The sequence below is a fragment of the Phascolarctos cinereus genome, unplaced genomic scaffold (genome assembly GCF_003287225.1).
Source record: "Phascolarctos cinereus isolate Bilbo 61053 unplaced genomic scaffold, phaCin_HiC Scaffold_5;HRSCAF=322, whole genome shotgun sequence".
Taxonomy (NCBI): Eukaryota; Metazoa; Chordata; class Mammalia; order Diprotodontia; family Phascolarctidae; genus Phascolarctos; species Phascolarctos cinereus.
Window position 1 is genome coordinate 33517807 of NW_027555958.1, and position 19312 is coordinate 33537118.

Below are 19312 nucleotides of genomic sequence, written 5' to 3' on the forward strand. Positions count from 1 at the left end.
CTTCCCAAGTAGCCTTGGACAAATCACTTCTCTGGAGCTGTTTCTTCATCTGTAAAATTAAGGTATTGGGCTACAATCTCTTCGGTTCGTTCTAACCCCAAACTATGATTTTATTATCTCTTCAGTCCTTTATGCTTTTAAAAGTGTTTTCACATGTGTGATCATTTTTAATCCTTCTGACAGCCCCAAGAGGTAGGCAGGGCATGCATGAATAGAATACCTATTTTACAGGATAAGTAGCAAGGCCTCTGGTACCACAGCAGACAAGAGCGCCTGGTCTATTTGTCAGAGTGAAATGTCAGTAGCAGCACAGGAGGTAAGTGTCTACCAGATGCACTTGGCACATGAGGCAACCCCTTGGAACATCTGCCACCCTGAAGCATCTGGCAAATGCAACAGCCTAGGAAAGGAAGTGCCCATTCATCAGACACCTGCTGCTGGAGCAATTGCAGTGGCAAGCAATGGCCTGTAGCACGTTGCACTTCTACATGGTATAGCTCCCTACTACACGAGCCTCTCCATTAGCCATTCGCATGTGGTTTCCCAAGTTTCTGATATGAGATGAGGTGGAAGGGAAAGTAATAAAAAAAAAAGAAAGAAAATTGTTGCAAGTGAGTACATTTTTAGCACCTGTTTGATACTAGTTGACCATGTGCTGGGCATATTATAATGGGAATTCCTTTGGTAGTTGGATGGAACTAGATGGCCACCAAGGTCCCTTCTATTAGATTTTGAGATTCTGTGTCAGGTTATGTTAAAATCCACACACTGTCTTTGGCTCTGAGTGACTTGGGTAGAATACAGTTATCCCTTCCACATCACAGGGATGTTGGGGCTGGGGAGGCACCTACAATCTAAAAAAATCTGGGTAAGAAGTTTTTGGCCCTCCATACCAGAAAAGAAATCTTCCAGCTTTGCAGATTTCTTTCTCTTTTTTTTCTGGATATTTTGTAATACTATACCTATATTTTATGTATTTTTGAGTTTCTAAACTTTTTTTGTCATCTGCTGACCTTCATGTGCCATCTGCAGCATCTTCAATATTCCCAAAAATATCCAATTATTTCTTATGTCAATCCATGATATAGTGAAACTATGATGGGGAAAGCCATGATGTGGAAGGGATAACTGTAGTTCCATTTGTGAAGCAAAAATTTAAAAACAACCTTCGTAAGCTGACAAACTTCACCAACTATTGAAAGGGTTGGTTTGGAGGTTATAGAATCATAGGACTAGAGCTACAGGAGATACCAAAGTCCATGGAGCCCAAACCCCCTTATTTTACAGATAAGGAAACTGAGGCTTAAGGATTTAAGTGATTTGTTCAGTCACAAAGTTTCTTAAGTATTAGAGACAGAATCTGAACCCATAGCTTTTAATTCTAGGAGCCAGTGTTCTTTCCGCTGTACAGTACTGCTTCTGTGCATTGGTTCCTCCATTAGATTGTGACCTCCTCGAGGGCAGGGGCTGTTTTTTGCCTTTCTTTGGATCCCCAGCATTTAGCACAGTGCCTGGCACATAGTAGGTGGTTAATAAATGCTAGGTGGCACAGTGGACAAAGCACTGGCCCTGCAGTTAGGAGGACCTGAGTTCAAATTTGACCTCAAACATTTACTAGCTGTGTAACCCTGGACGAATCACTTAGCCCTGATTGCCTCCAAAAAAACAAACCAAACCAAATAAATGCTTATTGACTGACTGTTGTTGTAGACCGAGTGGCAGACTTAGATGAAGTCAAGAAAACTTGAGTTTACTTCCTACCTCAGATACTTCCTAGCTGCCAAAAACTCTTGGCCGAGTCATTTCAGTGCTCTGTGCCTCGGTTTCCTCATTTGCAAAATGGAGATCATAATAGCTCGCATCCCACAGGTTATTGTGAGACTCAGAGGAGATAATGCATATCCATAATTTCACAGACTTGTGTAAAGAATATGGCAAACAAATAGCTATATAAATGCAATTGGTAATTATTATTAATATTACAATTATAGCATTTCCTTCTCTTACCCTCAAATCAAAGAGACAGCCTTACTATTTTGGATCTAGTTATTACATCGAAGAAACTAACTGTGCTCACAGCCCATCCTCTTTGAATGGCAGGATGTAGACTCTTGGACTCCCTGGGGCTTGGAGGCCAGCTGTGAAAAGTCAAGAATTATGAATGGTTTTGTGGGGATGGGCTTGTGAAATCCCTCAGCATGATTTCTTACAGTTCAGCTGAGAATTTAATTATAATTTCACCAGGCTGGAAAGGAAAAACAGGTTATGGAGAGAGAGCTGGGGTCGCAGAGCATGAGGTATGCCATACTGGCTCCATCCTGAGAGTCTTTTTGGTTTCAGCTATAGCAGGACACATTCATACAATTCACATTACATATGTTTATTATCTAGAACAATGACACTATGTCAAACCTCATCCCTCTGTCAACTGAGTCTTTGGCAACCATGATAAATGAATTGGGGCATTGACCTGATGAGACAAGCATTTCCTGTATTCTCTGAGCCAGGGATAATACCATCTTGCCCTAACTTTTCTTCTGGAGGCTTGGTAAACTCTAGCAGACTTCCACACCTTCCTGCAATGAGGGGGAGCATGCCAGTACCAGGATTCTGGGAGAGTCAGGGATGGACTAGACTGGGTTCAGCTGGGCCCACAGACAAGATCTCTGTCAGAGAGGTACCACTGATTGAGCAAAGTCTCAGCAATGGCAGGCTAGTGCCTTAGCAACCTTTGTACTGCAGAAGGCAGGCAAAGCACAGCATTTGAATATCTATCAATCAATCAACATTTCATCAACCCCCACTATATACCAGGCATTGTGCTAGGAAGGAGAGAAAGAAAGAAAGAAAGGAAGGAAGGAAGAAGGAAAGAAGGAAGGAAAGAGTTCCTTTTCTCAAAGAGCTTACATTCTATCAATCAGTTATTTTTTTAAATCAACCAATCAGGAAGTATTTATTAAGCACCTACTCTATGCCGACACTGTGCTAGGCTCTAGGGATAAAAGTTCAAAGGATAAAGTAATCTGCATTTGTAAGGAGCTTCCCTCCTGATGAGAGAGACAACAAGGTATGTACCTATATATGTATGTGTGTATGTATATACTATATATATGCATTATGGACGTGTATACATGTGTATATTTGTAAGTGTATATGCACACACATTTATATAGAGAGTTAATAAATGCAAAATAGTTAAATACAAGATAGTTTAGCAGAGAGGTCACTAACAATTGGGGAATTTGGGAAAAGGTGTATAAAATGGTACTTGAGCTACATCTTAAAAGAGTAAGACTATGAGGTAGACTATATAGACGGACTATATACACAAGTACTACGTTTGTCTCTGGCAATACAAATAACAAAACGAGACAGTCCCTGCGCTCCAGGAGCTTTCTTTTTATCTGAGGAGCTCAGCCTATTCTCCGATAAGTCAATACAGATTTAAATGCAAATGGCTTGAGGAGCAGCTTGGTACAGTCAATGGAAAGAACACTAGATTTGGAGTCAGAGGCCTCCCACAGCGCCTCCAGCAGGACAGGGGTACCTCGGCTCAGGGGAACATATCATGTTGCCTCTGCCTGGGCTACTTCCCACGAAATTGCATTATTATATATCCAGAGCTGCATGAGACCTCAGAGGTCACCCATTCTAACTCCCTTATTTTATAGCTGGGGAAACTGAGGTTTGGGAAGGGTCTATCCTTCTCCTTCCCCAGCACAGGCCTGGCCTCAGAAACTAGGGATGTCATCTTGCCATGATCTTCTGCTGCTGCCATTGCTGCCCCTTCCAATTCAACCCAACCACCAGTTCCCACTCTGGGACCCATGCCATCCTGATTGGTCAGAACTTACCAAATCTAGGTCAACCATTGCTTTACATATGTATTGTCCCCACCTTTGACCTCTTTCTCTAGAAACTGCACTACAATCAACTCTATCATTCAATCAATAATCATCAATTCTACAATACTACTACTACACCACCATTGCTTCTGAACGGCGTGCCAAATGATTGCTCTAGGATTCCATTCCCTAGACCCAAACTCCCTTCCTTCCCCCTTATTCTCCTTGTGTTGTCTCTCTTTTTTGCAATGCCTGTTCATTGAATGCAGAAAGTGCTCCTCTTTTTCATTTTTAAACCCAGTTCCAGGCACAGAGTAAATGCTTAATGTGTTCTTATTATTAATACTTAATGTATTCATTCAAATACTACCTCTGTTACTAATTGTGTGACCTTAGGCAAGTCATTTAAACACTCTAGGCCTCAGTTTCCTTATCTGTAAAATAGAGAGTTGGTCTAAATGATCTCTCCAATCCTAAATCTACCATTTTATGATTGGGCGTGGGTGGGGCAAGCGGAGTAGACTAATAACTGGGGGAATCAGTAAAAGTGTCTTGAATACGCTTAATCTGAGCCTTAAGAGGATGCAGGAATTCACAGAGATGCAGTGAGGGAGGGAGAGAGAGCATTCCAGGCTTGGGGAACCAAGTCTGTATAAAGATACACAGGGGATGTTGTTTGGTAGGAGTAATCCAAAATTCCAGGTGGTAACTGGTAATCTCAGTTACATTTGAGATGTCTGGAAACAGGCAGTGGGGACTCAACCACAAGAGCTGTGGTTTAAGACACAATTCTAACACCTGGAAGGATTGGTACAAGCAAGGTAAGGTCTCTGTACCTAAATTCTGTTTTTACTATCTATTCAATTCACTGGATTCCCATTATCAACACTTAGCACCCCACCATGCTTCCATCCTTCCAGATAACTACAGTAACTTGTTTATAACTTATCCTTGCTACATTTCCCAGTACAGCTTCCAAACTGCTGCTAGTACAATTTTTCATATTGTTCCTCTGCTCAAAAATCTTCAAAGGCTCCCTATTGCTTTCCAAGTAAACATCGGACTCCTTTGCCTGGCATTCAGGGTCTTTTACATTCTGATGCCACCCTGCCTTGTCAGTCTTCTCTCATATTATTCTCTCCTTTCTGTGCACTCTGTTCTCCAAACAAACTGGACTTCTCTCTGTGCTCAAAATATGTCTTACCTTTTCCCAACTCTGTGCCTTTGCTCACACTGTGCCCTGTGCCTGGAATACCATCCCTTCCTCTCTTCTGTCGAATCCTATCCTTTTTAAGTTCAATTCAAATGCCATGTCCTTCAGGAAGTCTTTACTGATGCCCCTACCAGTAAGAGAAACCAGGAGAGACTTGTATGAATTATAAAGAGTAAAGTAAATAGAACCAGAAAAACAAATTTACATAATACCAATAACACTGTAAGCACAAACGATTTTGAAAGACTTAAGAACTCTGATCAATGTGATGACCAGTGTTGAAGCAGGCTACCCACCTTCTGAAAGAGAGTTAATAGACTCATGGTGCAGAATGAAACACTCATTTTTGGACATGACCAATGTGGGAATTTTGCTTGACTACGCATATTTGTTAAAAAAAAAAAGGTTTTATTTTCTTTCTCTTTTTTTAATTGGTGGGGGAGGAGTGGAGAGGGAAAGGGGGTTTAGGAATAGGGTTGCCAAAAAAAGAAAAAGAAAGTAAAGGAGGGGTGTCATTAAAGCATTTTTTTAAAAAAAAATGCACAGAATATAAGGAAGATCATTGACAAGTAGGACAACTCTGAAAGTTACATGCTGAATTCATTACATTTATACACACTATAAATACATACACAATGCATATAAATAAATATTTTTAGTTATTATTATATGCTTTAGAAGAAAAAACAAGATGTACATAAAAAATTTGCAGTTTCATATATAATCCTCTTTTCGTCTTCTACTGCATATATGGAGTGCTCATTTTACCTGGTATTTATTAAATCCAAGATGAAAAACAAACCAAAAACCCTGGAACATCATACAGCACTTTGTTTTCTAGCTCTCTGTTTCAGTTATCATTGATTATTGTGTATTATGGCCAGCTATGTTGGTTCCTTACCACCCTCATCTATACTAGACTATAAGCTTCATGAGGGCAGCCATTGTGCTTTATTTAAACTTTGTTCCATCCTCAGTACCTAGCCCAGTGCTCTCTGTATACAACTAATAATTCATAAAAAATTGTTGAGCTGAACTGAAGAAATGGGATGCAGGTTGGGTCCCCACACAGGGATCTGGACACATGTAAACAGGACAAGGACCTAAGGAGGGGGGTTGATCGAAATTATTTAGACCAGAACCCAGTTTCCAAAACCAGGGTGAAAGGTTGGAGCAAAACTGCCAAACTAATACCCTCTTCTCTCCTCCCCAGAAACCGAGGGATGTAGAGAAGATTATGCCTCTAGGTGTTGGGGTGAATGTTTATATGCTTGTTCTTGCTGTATCTTCAGGGTAAATATTCCTTTGTAAAAGCAAAAAAAAAAATTTTAAGCTATTGCAATATTTGGGAAGAGGGGTGATAAAGACCTATCTATATTAAGGAGGTACCTGTGTCCAAGGAAAGAAGGAAACTTGTATTAGGTACGTAGCAGAGAAAGAAGGTATAAGATTTTCTAACTGGTTAGATGTATGGGATGACTGAGAGAGGAGTGGAAGATGACATTTTAGGTTACAAAAGTGAATGACTGGAAGTATGTTGGTGCCCTCAAAAGTAATAAGGAAGTTTAGAGGAGTAGAGATACAGTTCTAGGGGAAAGATGAGTTCTGTTTTAGACATGTTTAAATTGCCCGTGGGATATCTAGTTCAACACGTCCAACAGGAAATTGGTGATGTAGGACTGGAGCTCAGGAGAGAGGATAGGGCTGGATCAATTAATCAATCAATAGACATTTATTAAGCACCTATTATGTGCCAGGCATTATGTTAAGAACTAGGGATACAGGGACAGCTAGGTGATACAGTGGATAAAGCTCTGGCCTTGGAGTCAGGAGGACCTGAGCTCATATCCAGCCTCAGACATTTGACACTTTCTAGCTGTATGACCCTGGGCAAGTCACTTAACCTGGACTGCCCCATGAAAAAACAAAAAAGAAGAAGAACTAGGGATACAAAAAGAGGCAAAAGACAGTCTCTGCCTTCAAGGAGCTTATAATCGAAAGTGGAAGACAGTGTGCAAACAAATATATACAAAGCAAGCTATATGCACAATAAATAAGAGATAATTAATGGAGGGAAATCACTGGAACAAAGAGAGGTTGGGAAGACTTCCTGTAGACTGTGAGATTTGATTTGGGACTTGAAGCCAAGTTAAAGAAAGGTGGAGCAGAGGAGGGGGAGCACTCCAGGCATGACCGACAGCCATAAAGAATGCTCAGAGCTGAGAGATACAGGATCTTGTTCATGAAACATCCAGAAGGCTAGTGTCACTGGATCAAAGAGTACATTTGTGTTGGGGAGTAAGGTATAAGAAGACTGGAAAGATAGGAAGGAGCTAGGTGATGAAGGTTATGAATTCAATATATAAATATAGGAATCATCTTCACAGCAGTGATCATTGAATCCATGGGAGCTGATGAGATCACCAAGAGAAATAGTACTCTAAAGGAAGAAGAGGGCCCAGCACAGAGCCTTGGGGTATACCAGCAGTTAATAGGAGTGATATGGATGAGTATTCATCAAAGGAGGCTGAAATGGATGAGTCAAATACATAGGAAGAAAATCAAGATAGAGTAGAATCACGAAAACTCAGAGAGAGAGAGAGAGAGAGAGAGAGAGAGAGAGAGAGAGAGAGTATCTAGGAGAACCAGGAGAAGGTGATCAACACTGTCAAATGCTTCAAAGAGGTCAAGAAGTTTGAGAATATTGGAGAGGCCAAGAGATTTGGTGATCATGAGATTGTTAGTAGCTTTGGAGTTGTCCTTTTCATTTGAATGATGGGGTTGGAGACTAGATTGCAGAGGGTCTAGAAGAGTGTGGGGGGAGAGGAAATGGAGGCACTAATTGTAGATTACATAAATTTATTTTCAAGGTATTTATCTGAGATGGTAAAAGCTAGCAGGCATGGTTAAGATCTAGTGAGAGCTTTTTTTTTTTTTAAGGACGGGGTAAATTTGAATGCCTTTGTAGGCAATAGGAAAAGAACCAGTAGAAAGGAAATCTGAAGATTAGAGAATAGGGATGAGGGGGACAAGTAATCAGCTGGAAAAGACTGGGTGGATAGGATCCAGGGTATTTCATCTACCTGATACGTGTGTGTATAAAGTGAGCTATTTATCTACTTGTAACTACTTTGTAAATATCTAGTCTCCCCCATTAAAATGTAAGGTCCTTGAAGAAAAGAGCTGTTTCCATTTATTTATTTATTTGTTTGCTTTTTTTGCATACCTAGCCCTTAGCAAAGTGCCTGACCCTTCATAAGATTAATACATGATGACTGATTGATACAAAATACATACAAAGTAAATTCTAAGTAATTTCCAGGGGGGAGATACTAGCAGCTAGGGTGGGAGTGGGGGGTCAGGTAATACCTCATATGGGAAGATAAGCTCAAGCTTAGGAAGAATGAAGAGTGCATTCCAGGCTTGGGAGAAGGGCCATGAAAAGGCAAGGGAATGTTGTGGATAAGAAACAGCAAGAAAGCCAGTTTGACTGAACCACAAAGAATGTATGAAAAGGAGGAATGGACTTAAAGGCTTATCAGGGCTTTAAAAGTCAAAAAGGGGGCAGCTAGGTGGCAAAGTGGATAGAGCACAGGCTGTGGTGTCAGAGAGGACCTGGAGGTGAGGAGCACCTGAGTTCAAATCCAGCCTCAGACACATAGCACTCACTAGCTATGTGACTCGAAGGCAACTCACTTAATCCCAATTGTCTCATAAAAAAAAAAAAGACAAACAGAGGAGTTTCTATTGGATACTAGAAACAAGAGGAAGTCACTAGCACTTAGCAGGAGAGTGACACGGTCAGACCTGGGCTTTAGGAATATCACTTTGGTGATTGGGTGGAGAATGGGTGGGAAGGAAGACAGACTTGAGGAAGAGTTCAGAGACTAGGAGGACTTGAACTAGGGTGGTGGTCATGTGAGGAGAGAGTAGACAAAGAAGAGTGATGTTGGGGAGATAGAATTGACAAGACTTAGCTACTGAGGAGGTGAAAATCATTCCAAGGTTGAGAACCTGGATGCTTAGAAAGATGGTTTTATACAGATTTGAAAGAGGGATGGATTTGAGAAGTGGGAAGATAATGAGTTCTTCTGTAAAAAAAAAAAAGTGAGGAATTCAGAGAAATGTAGGAAGACTACTATGAACTGATGCAGAATGAAAGTAGAACCAGGAAAACAATATACACAATGACTATACATAAAAGAAAAAAACCACTAACACACTAAAAGAAATCAAATGCTGTTATTATAGGTAACAAATGGCACCAGAAAAGAGATGAAGAAAGGTACTTTACTTCCTTCTTTGGGGAAGCTAGAGATTATATTGGTTTGCTTAATTGTTTTTCTTTGTTGCAAGGGAAGGCCCACTGGGATTGAAGGGATGGGTGGCAGTGGGAAGTGTATCTGGAAGTGACTGGTGTATAAACAAAAGTTATCATTACAAATTAAAAAAAATAAGGTCACAATTGACACTTTTTTTTAGTAAACAGTATTTTATTTTTTCTAATTACATGTAAAAATAATTTTCAACACTCATTTTTTATAAGATTTTGAGTTTCAAATTTTTTCTCCCTCCTTTACATCTCCCCCTTCCAAAGATGGCAAACAATCTGATATAGGTTATACACATACAATTATGTAAACACATTTCCACATTAGTCATGTTGTGAAAGAAGAAATAGAACGAAAGGGAAAAGATACATACACACACACATAAAAAGTGAAAATAGTGTGCTTCAATCTGCATTCAGACTATCTAATTCTTTCTCTGGATGAGGATATAATTTTCTTTTTCTTTTTTTTCTCTCCACTTAATAGTATTCTATTTTTTCCAATTACATGTAAAGATAGTTTTCAACATTCACTTTTGAGTTCCAAATTGTACATGTAGGTTATACACGTACAATCATATTAAACATATTTCCACATTAGTCATGTTGTGAAAGAAGAATCAGAACAAAAGGGAAAAAACCATGAGAAAGAGAAAACAAACAAACAAAAAGGTGAAAATAGTAAGCTTGGATCTGCATTCAGACTCTATAATTCTTTTTCTGGATATGGATAGCATTTTCCATCATAAGTCATTTGGAATTGTCTTGGATCATTGTATTGTTGAGAAGAGCTAAGTCAATCATATTGATCATCGCACAATGTTGCTGTAACTGTGTACAATGTTCTCCTGGTTCTGCTCACTTCACTCAGCATCAGTTCGTGTAAGTCTTTCCAGGTTTTTCTGAACTCTGCCCATTCATCATTTCTTATAGCACAATACATTACATTGATATGCCTCAACTTGCTCAGCCATTTCCCAATTGATGGGCATCCTCTCAATTTCCAGTTCTTGGCCACCACAGAAAGAGCTGCTATAAATATTTTTGTACATGTGGGCCCTTTCCCTTTTTTTTGTGTTCTCTTTGGGATACAGACCTAGTGGCACTATTGCTGGATCAAAGGGTATGCACACTTTTCGAGCCCTTTGGGCATAGTTCCAAATTGTTCTTCAGAATGGTTGTATCAGTTTACAACTCTACCAACAATGCATTGTTGTTCCAATTTTTCCACATCTTTTTCAACGTTTATTATTTTGCTTTTGTGTCATATTAGCCAGTCTGATAGGTATGAGGTGGTATCTCAGAGTGGTTTTGATTTGCATTTCTCTAATCAATAGTGATTTAGAGCAATTTTCATATGACTATAGATAGCTTTAATTTCTTCACCCGAAAACTGCTTGTTCATATCCTTTGACTATTTATCAACTGCAGAATGACTTGACTTCTTATGAATTTGACTTAGTTCTCTATATGTTTGGGAAATGAGGCATTTATCAGAGACACTGGCTATAAAAATTGTTTCCTATCATTCTGCTTTCCTTCTATTCTTGGTTGCATTGGTTTTGTTTGTGCAAAACCTTTTTAATTTAATGTAATCAAAATGATCCATTTTGTATCTCATAATGTTCCCCATCTCTTGTTTGGTCATAAATTCTTCCCTTCTCCATAGATCTGACAGGTAAACTATTCCTTGCGCTACTAATTTGCTTATGGTATCACCCTTTATGTCTAAATCATTTGACATTTTGACCACAATTGACACTTTAAAAAGATGGGTCATGGGGCAGCTAGGTGTCGCAGTGGATAGCACACTGGCCCTGGAGTCAGGAGGACTTGAGTTCAAATGTGACCTCAGACCAAATACTTGACACTTACTAGTTGTGTGACCCTGGGCAAGTCACTTAATCCCAACTTCCTAAAAATTGAAAAAAAAAAGATGGGTTAGGTTTCCTTCCAAAAAGAGAGAAACAGAGACAGAGACAACCAGAGAGACAAGAGCAGAGAGAGAGAGAGTGAGAGAGAGAGAGAAAGAGAGAGAGATACTGTGCAAGCTATTGGAATGGTAAGAAAGCCTTGGAAATACTAGGATGTGAAGGTTTTCCAGGTTACTGTTACCCAGAGAAGGATATGTGGGCCTGGGTGTTAAGAAAGCTGTTTCTTCTATGCAGACTTTTGGGGGGAAATGGTCAGTTTCTTCCCAAGCGCTCTCATAGCACTTTCTACCTCTCTCAAACACTTTTCCCAATCCATTTTGTATTATATTTATTTTTGTATATGTCTTATCTTTCTGATTAGTTTGTAAACCTGTCAGGGGGAAGATACCTCATTTTATTTACATTTCAATGAAATCAAGTTCAACCACAAGGAGTACCTAGAATTCCTCCAGCTATGTTTGGTGTTGGAGATTAAAACACAGAAAGGAGCCAAGGTCCCTGCCCTCAAAGAGCTTACCTGCTACTGACAGAATACTACAGAGAAGTAAATAGGAAATGCTTTGAGGTGGAAGAGAAAGCTCACAGCAGTCTCTGCCAAGAAGACCCCAAGTGGGGTCACGAAAACTCAGACACAACTGAACAACAAAATGGCAAAGATACTGGAGTATCATTTTACAGATGAGGAAACTGAGGCAAACAGGATTAAGTAATTGGCCCAGGGTCACATAGCTAGTGTGTGAGGTCACGTTTGAACTCAGATCCTCCTGACTCCAGGCCTGGTGCTCTACTCACCTAGTGGCCCTTGGGTATAGTATAGAATAAGTGCAAACTCATGATTAGAAATGAACAACACCTGATACTGTAAACAATAGCCCATCCTTCAAAGTGTCATTTGAATCACCCTGAATCACCCCGGGCTTAACACAGCTTCTAGAACATAGTCAGCATTTAATAAACACTTGTTGATCAGCTTACCACAATACTTGGCACATAGATAATTAATAAATATTTATTAACTGACTGACTGACCCTGGGCTGCTTCTCTGATGTTGACTCTCCCTAATCTCAGAAAAAAGACTCCAGCGTGAAGCCTGGAGGTAGAGGTAACAAGGGAGGGAATGATAGATGGAGGGGGGTGGGAGGGGAGGGATGGGAGACAGCAAAGCCCTCTGATCCATCGTGTTCCCTCATTCATTGCTCTGCATATAGTAAGCACTTCATAGATACTTAAGGACCACGTAAAGAATGAATGAATGAGTGAGTGTATAAAAGTTCATTTCCCCATAATTCCTCCAGCAACCCTAGGGAAAAGATCAGGTTTCAAGATTTGTCATGTGTGGTTTTTTTTTAATTTCTCTGAATGCATGCTCAGATAACAAGAGCTTTGAAATTAGGTTCTGTAGTTAGCAAGTCAGGGTAAACTGTGAGGGGGGAGAGACCAGACATTTAGGGAAAGGAAGTCAAGAAAAGGAAAGGAACCATTTTGAGATATAGCATAGAATAATAATGATAATAATAATAATAATTATTATTATTATTATTATCATCATTATTATAAATAGCATTTATATAGCACTTTAAGGTTTACAAAGTTCATTAAAAGTATAATGTCATTTGATTCTCACAACAACCCTGTGAGGTAGGTGTTATTATTATCCCCATTTTATAGATGAGGAAACTGAGATAGGTTAAGTGACTTGCCTGGGTTCACAGAGCCAGTAAATGTAAGGGGCAAATTTTGAAGTCAGAACCCAGCATATCCATCATGCCACCTAGCAGCCTGTGGAGGAATGGAAAGATTGTTGAATTGAGAGTCTAGAGTCTGGATTCTACTCCTCGTCACCCACCTGCTAGTAGCTACAAGACCTATCATGGAATCTCAGATCTAGAACTGGGAGTGACCTTAGTGGCCAAGGAGTCCATCTCCTCCTTTTACAGATGAGGAAACAGTGTGGGAGACATTAAGTGATTGACCCAGCATCAGACAATGTGACTTGGCAACTCACTCAACCATCCTGAACTTCCTTCCTCATCTATCAAGGAAAGGAGTTGGCCTCTGTGATCTCTTAAGACCTTTCCAGCTCTGGCATTCTGTTATTCTGACAAGTAATAATAATAATAATAAAATTTATACAGAGTTTTAAGGTTTGCAAAGTTCTTTCTTTACATAAATTATCTTATTTAATCTTTGCAACAACACTCAGTGGCTATTATTCCTGTTTTACAGATGAACACACACACAGGTTAAGTGAATTCACCAAGGTCACATGGCCAGTAAGTGTCTTGGGCTAGATTTGAACCTAGATCTTCCTGACTCCAAATCTAGTGCTTTATCTTTATACTGTGTCACCTTCTGATAAGACAGAAACAGCTCAGGGGTTCAACCTAGGAAAATTATTAGTCACTTTCACCTTCAATCAAACAACCAACAAACATTTATTGAAGACCTGCTATTCATCAGGTACTGTTCTAGGCTCTGGGGATACAAAGACAAAAGGGAAATAGTCCTTGCCCTCGAGGAACTTACAATCTAATGAGGGGAGAAAACATGTAGGTATATGGGTACGAAAAATATTGTTGTTGTTCAGTTGTTTCTAGCTATTTCTGACCCCACTTGGGGTTTTCTTGGCAAAGATACTGGAGTGGTTTGCCATTTCCTTCACCAGCTCATTTTACAAATGAGGAAACTGAGGCAAACAGGGTGAAGTGACTTGCACGGGGTCACACAACTAGTGTCTGAGGCCAGATTTGAACTCAGGAAGATGTCTTCTCATCTTCTGCACCACCTAGCTATCCACATACAAAATATTGGGGGAATGCCGTTAGCAGCTGCGGCGGTGGGGGTGGGAATCAAGTCAACTTTCAGGTAAAAGCTACTGTTTGAGGTGAGTCTTGAAGGAACTGAGGGACTTTACAAGGCAGAGGGGAGGAGGACGTGCAATCCAAGCATGGAAGAATGCACAAAGATTGCAGATGCAGTAGTGCATGTGAAGAATAGTCAAGAGGCTTGTTTGACTGGATTGGAGGGTATGTGAAGGCAACTATTGTGTAACAAGGCAGAAGAGGTAGGAGGTGTCCAGGTAGTGAAGGTCTTTACATGCCCAACAGAAGAGTTTCTATTGCTTCCTGGGAGGAAGAAGGATGCCACGGGTTTGTTGAGTAGCAGAGTAATGTGGTCAGACCAGAAACAAAATCAACTGAGAGAGAGCAGAGGCAGGGAGACTGATGAGGAGGCTATTACAACAGTGCAGGCAAGAGCGGATAAGGGCCTAAACTCTGGTGATGCTTCATTAAGTGGAGAGAAGGGGACACATAGATGCTTCCACATAGATGCTTCAGAGTTAGAAACAACATCTAATCATTTATTGGGAGGCAGAATGTACTCAGGACTCATGGGATTATAGGATCACAAACTTAGAGCTAGAAGGGACCTGAATGGCTATAAAGTCCAACCATCTCATTTTATATATGAAGAAACTGAGGCAGACGGAGGTTAAGTAACTTGGCCAGGGTCACATGGCTAGCAAATGTGTGAGGCTGGTTTTGAACTCTGGTCTTCCTGACTCGAAGCCCAATACTCTGTGCACTGTGGTAGCCCTAGCCACCTGAGCTTATATATCTAGCACATATCTGAGGCAGGATTTGAAGTCAGGTTTTTCTGACTTGTGTCTCCACTATTTACTTCAAGTCTGTGAAAGTATGAGGGTACAGTAGTAAAGGGCTGTAAATGCCAAAAAGCAGAGTTTATATTGATTCCTTTGTATGACCTTGGACAAGTCACTTGACTTGCCTACGTCTCAGTTTTCTCATCTATCAAACTAGGAGGATGGACAAGATGGTTTCTGAAGTTGCTGCCAGCTCTAAATCAAAGAGCTCATTAATTGTATTTACTTACACGTGCATGTATTAGAATTGCAGATAATAGCCCAGCTCAGACAAAGCATTCAGGCAAGCAGTAGACCCAGGCCATCTCCAGGGAAGGGGGAACAGAGAATAGGGGGATGGGGAAATCGAAGGAAGAGGAGATGGGAGGAAAAGAGGATGAGCTAGATGGGAGATGAATGTATGGCTGGGTGTTGTTCTCAGAGACCTTTCACTGCCCGTGGTCCCTGGAGCAGCCCTGAAGGGAGGGTATTCTTTCCAGTGTGATGATCCATTCACTATTCTTTTCTCTTTCCCTGTGAGAAGATTACCAAGAAGGGGCTCAGTGGGGAAGGAGGCCCCAGTGGGATCCTGTTACCAGCCATCTGTGTTCTGTTCTTTGCTTTCGAACAAGACGGCTTCAAAACTCTGAACTGGAGAGGGCGTTGGGCTTGCATACAGATCAGCAGAACCGTTGCTAACAGCCCTGTTGACTGCGAGATGACTCAATGTCTGTGCCTGGCAGAGTCAGCTGTGGTCCACTGGAGCCTCCTGCCCTTGGGAGAAGAGCCTGGAATTGGGGAAGTGCATTGAGGAAAGGGGAGGGGACAGGCGGGGGCCAGAGCTCGAGACCCGGGACAGCAGCTCCAGTTAAGAGGAAGGAGGACAGGACGAGATAGCTGGCTTCTTCATTTGCTGTTTTTGAACTGGTGATATGGAACTGGGGTGAGGCAGGAAGAAAGGGAGCACAGGAAGGGATGGTTCTTTGTGAGCGGTAGCTGCACGGAGAAGGCTCACGGTAGCTTGAGGATGGCAGCCAGAGCCATATGGCTGTGTCACCAGGAAGTGGGTTCAGGAATGCATCCCAAACAAAAATATCACTCACCTCCCCAGTGAATTTTGCTTATGGCCAGGCAGATCTCACTGCTTCTCCCCCTCCCCACACACTTCCTGCCAAACCTAAAGCTTATTTCAATCCCCATACTGAAGCAGTTATACTGAAATGCACCTTCAGTTCAGTGACCACTTATTTTAAAAAATTTTATTGATATCTTTTGGTTTTTCACATTACCCTCATTTCCAACTATGTCCTCCCTCCCCCCCATAATAAAAAATAAAAAGAGAGGAAGGGGAAAAAAGTTCCACAAAACTAACCAATGCATCAAGAAGTCTGACACTATGTGCAATGTTTCACATCCATAGATCTCCACTTCTACAAAAGAGTAGATGGAGATGTCTTCTCATATGTCTGACTTACGGCCAGATATGATCATCATAATTTCACAGCATTCAGTTCCAATTGTTTTGTTCTATTTCCTTCCATTTACATTGTTGTTTTCCTTGTTCCGATCACTTCATTCTGCAACTTTGTTCATATAATTAGCTCTTTAGCAAAAACATTTATTCAAATGCCATAGCAAGAACAGTAATTACAAATCATCCTCCCAAGGCTGGGGTGCAGTCTCCCACAAATACACAGAGTCAATGGCAGGGAAGAGGAGGCACAGGCTCAAAGTACAGAGGTGGTGAGGCACCTATGTAGAGAATCCACATAGCCAAGGTAATTCACAACTCTAGACTGACCTTGATGTCCTTTTTTTTTTGTCTGAGAGTGATCACAAAGTTCACTGTGGGTCATCGAATCAATGGATGAGTCTACTTCTCTGCTTCGATGACTCCTTTCAAGGTACTGTGTCTCAGCTAAATGGGTCTATCCATCACTTCTCTATTAAATTGGACTAAACTCTGTGTGTGTGTGTGTGTGTGTGTGTGTGTTTCACCCTCCTTAATGCTTTTCAGATGAGTGAAATTGATCTGATGCCTACTTCACCTATCCCTTCCTCCATGTTTGTATATTCTTTTTCTCACTCACTCCAATTATCTTAAATACCAAGTTCTCTTCCTTTCTTCCTCCTTTCTACACTAATGCATTTCTTTCATCTTATTTTTCTTTCCCTTCCACTCACTCCTAGGACCTAATTTTTTCTTATTTAACTTCCTCAGTTCCCTTTGAAGATATTTCTTTCTTTCCCTCTCATTAGAATGTGAGCACTACATTATCATACAACCCTTCCATTTGTTCAAATAAATTTACCTTTCTAGATTTCTCTTGACTCTTGTGTTTGCACTTCAAAGTTCCTACTTAGCTCTGGGCTTTTCATCAAAAGTACTCTCAAATCCTCTATTCCATTGAAAGCCTAGTTAGGATTATACTCAGCTTTCTAAGGTAAGCTGTTCTATATCTTTTGCCTTTTGGAATGTTATATTACAAGATCTCTTCTGATTTTTAGTAGAAGCTACCAGGTCTGAAGGCTACCCTCTTTGATTCTCTCAATGCTTAAAGTTGCTCTCTTTTAAGAAGGAGGTAGAAGGGGGAGCCTGCCTTATTTGACAATTCTTTCTAATCCAAAACCGATTTCCCTCAATGAAGGACCTGACCCTTACTAATGGTGACCAGTTAATCACATTTCCCTGATTCCTGTTGGGGTCGTATGCGCGTGACGCTGCGGACAAAGGTATGAAGGCAGTCTGTGCCCAGGGAGAAGTTTCTGCTTTGCTGACCTATTATACATTTGATCTCTTGGAACCCAAGATCTTTTCCAAGGTATAGGATCCTTCTTTTATACCCAGAAGGGTTTTCCCTTGCATTTTAACATCTTTATCTTTGACTTTTCCAACATTCAGCTTTGCCTAAGTTGTAACCCAACATAACCTAACATAAATACAAGGTAATTTCTTGGGGGGATGGGATTGGTAGGGAGATGGGGGTGGGAAGAAACTCTCATTTTGGGGGATTAGGAAAGGTTTCATTTAGAAAGTGATACTTGGGTTGACCTTTGAAGGAAACTAGGAATTTTATGATAAGTAAACACAAATACACACAAAAAAAATTGAAACAATTTTGGGGGTTGGAGAAAACTAACTCTTGGGAGAATCAGGAAAGACCTCTTGTAGGAGGTAGTACTCGGGCTGACCTTTGAGCTGGGAGCTAGGGATTCCAAAAGGTAGAGGTAGAGAGAGAGTGGACCAGGAATGGGGCAGAGAGTCTGTGAAGACAATATTTTATATTTACTTTTCTTAGAATATTTTGTGGTCTTCAAAGCTCAGTTCAAGTACCGCTTTCTCTATGAAGCCAGCCATGATCCCCCAAGATCAAAGGGCCTTCCCCTTGGAATTATCTTATATTTATTTTTCCTATATTTACATATCTACATGTTGTCTTTCCTGATAGAATATAAACTCTGTGAAGTCAGGCATTGTTTCATTCAGTTGACCTCCTCAGATCTCGTTCAGCCTCTCTTCTCCTGGGTTACCCAGGCCTCAGAGAGAAAGGAGCAGTAAGTTTGAAGTGAGACTGAGAGATGATGTATAGCTCTGGCACTGGTATGGCCTTTATCACTTGCAGACCTCACTGGATAGCACCCACAATCTTAGAGCAGCTGCTGGCTGCCTACACAAATGACTCCCCTCTGCTCTATCTCTTCTCAGGCACAGGTTTCCCTCAGAGAACTCTTACTTCCTGTTGAGTCCCAATCATCCACCAAATAAGGTCCCCCAAAGACTGGCTTTCAGACACTATGGCAGCTTTAGAAAGCAGGAGATGGACTTGAGCTGTTCATCATGCAAGAGTCCATGGGATTGTGAGGTCATAGATTTAGAACTGGAAGTAACCTTAGAGGCCACTGAATCCAACCTGAGCCTCGGTATCAGGATCGGGGACCATGGTCACAGGATTTCAAATTGGGTCCTGTTACTCCACATTCCACTCTCTTTCCACCATCCTCTGTTGCCTCTCGTCCCCACTTTAGCCCTTGGCAAACTTCCTTTCAGTTCTGGATTGGTGCACCAGCCTTAGGGAAGACTGTCCATTTTGTGGCTGGTTGCTAAGGAAAAGCACAGATTCTTCAAGACCATGCCATGCCAGACAGCTCTTATTTCTTGTTTTGACAATAGATCAGGGGAAATGTCACTGACAGACTTTACCTAAATTTTAGCAAAGCACTGGCTAAACTACCTCATGCTACTCTTGTGTAAAAAGATGGAGTTGTTCAGTCATGTCTGACTCTTCATGACCCCATTTGGGGTTTTCTAGGCAAAGATACTGGAGTGGTTTGCCATTTCCTTCTCC